The 1,683-nt window shown below is 42.1% G+C and overlaps 1 protein-coding gene across 1 annotated transcript in view; it reads right to left on the reverse strand.

Annotated features, from left to right (window-relative positions):
* Positions 1-814, reverse strand: part of LOC137624413 (serine-rich adhesin for platelets-like) — a 144,637-nt gene extending 143,823 nt beyond the window's left edge. The window contains exon 1 of the mRNA XM_068355186.1: positions 636-814. The gene's annotated coding sequence lies outside the window, so the exon portion shown is untranslated. The remainder of the gene's footprint in view (positions 1-635) is intronic.
* Positions 815-1,683: the final 869 nt, after the last annotated feature.

The raw sequence follows: 1,683 nt of genomic DNA on the forward strand, positions 1-1,683 counted from the left end.
GACTGTTTAGCGTTTCCCCTGGGGACATTGGGTTCGTTAGAGATTAAGCCTAAGAATGTATACATCTTTTTCTATGTAGTGTTGATGTTATATGTACGTTAGATACGCTAAAAAGCCTGCCAGTTTCCCTTTATCTAGCCAAAGAGTTTACTTTTGGCGAGGGTTTAACTTTCGCGATCTATTTCCCCGACTGTTTAGCGTTTCCCAGGGGACATTAGGTTCGTTAAAATTAAACTTAGCAATGTATACATCTTACACTATCTAGTATTGATGTTATATGTACATTAAATACGCTAAAAAGCATTGTGAATTAACCGTTTTTCCTTCAAACTTCACGGAGCTATGCACCAATGGAGAGGACCCGTGTGCTCCTCGTGCTGACATTGCTTCGAACAGTGAAAGGCGACAAAATCCTATTTCACAACTCCTAAAAGGAAATCTAAAAATCCTCCGTGTGCGGGGGGAAATCCTACCAAGCGCCAACGTTTGGAATGCGCATACAACCGAACACAAGGATGCGTTTGCCGGCAACTACACATCCATACCTCGAGATTCATCATCATTTTCGATGATTCACAATTTAATACCTATGGCTAATCTTTCCACACACATCTGGATGCTCTTCTGGGTCTTACCTTCATGGATGTTGGAGACGAAAGGGTGGAGGAAGCGGCCGAAATCATAGGCTTATTCAGTGGGTAAATAATTACGGGAGGCAGCAGGATAAAAAGATCGTTTTTATCACAAGGTTACGGAGGAAAACACACGCACACACCTTACTCGGCTGACGGTAGCCATGGTACTGCTCGTCCGAATGCAGGGTTGCCAGGTTTTCTAAGTGAGAAAAGGCCAACTTCTAATCAGTTGTAGCTTTAAAAGGCCAACCTTTTAGTAAAGCATAGCTTAAAATATAACATTTAAAGCCAAACATACTTTTAATTATATTACTAATGGGCAATTAATTTTATAAAAAGGCCAAATTTGAAATTTACGGTCTGAAAAAGGACAAATTTGACGTTTTTGGTCTGAAAAATGCCAACCTGGCAACCCTGGAATGTGTGCCTGCTTAGTTAACCCCCCCTAACTCCTCCATCCCCCCCCTCCCCCTTCTTCCTGCTGAATTATCCCTCCCTCTTGAACCCCCTCACCTTAACTTATTACAAACAATTCCTGCTTTTCCATCTCCCTGCCTCTCTGATGACAAACGTCGCTACAAATCGCCTTTTACATCTATAAGAGACCCCGTTCCAAGAACCCAGTTTTCTCTCATTGGTCTTTTTTTTTAACTTTTTTATTTTTTGCAGTTCATTCACCCTTGTTCCTTGCATTAGTTAATCTAACGCTCGGTAAAGGTTATATTTTCCAAATCTATTGGCATTGCTGTGTGTTATAGCGTGTTATAGCTCGGCACACAGGAGGTTAATGATCTGAAGTAACATGACATCACTTTTGATCACGAGTTAACTGTCATCAAGGCGAAAGGAGCTTCGCGGAAGCTGGGTTTTCTTTCTATTCGAGATGACCTCATAGATGGGGGGATGATGCTATCGGTACCTTTTAAATGCCACTGACTGTGAGATAGCAACACGCAGGACCGGGTCTGCCATTTTCCTTCGAGGTAAGGGCCTGGTATGTGATGGTTTTTGACTCTTCTGCTTGGTCATTTTAACTAGACCTATGGTG

Source organism: Palaemon carinicauda, chromosome 2 (genome assembly GCF_036898095.1).
Source record: "Palaemon carinicauda isolate YSFRI2023 chromosome 2, ASM3689809v2, whole genome shotgun sequence".
NCBI classification, from domain to species: Eukaryota; Metazoa; Arthropoda; class Malacostraca; order Decapoda; family Palaemonidae; genus Palaemon; species Palaemon carinicauda.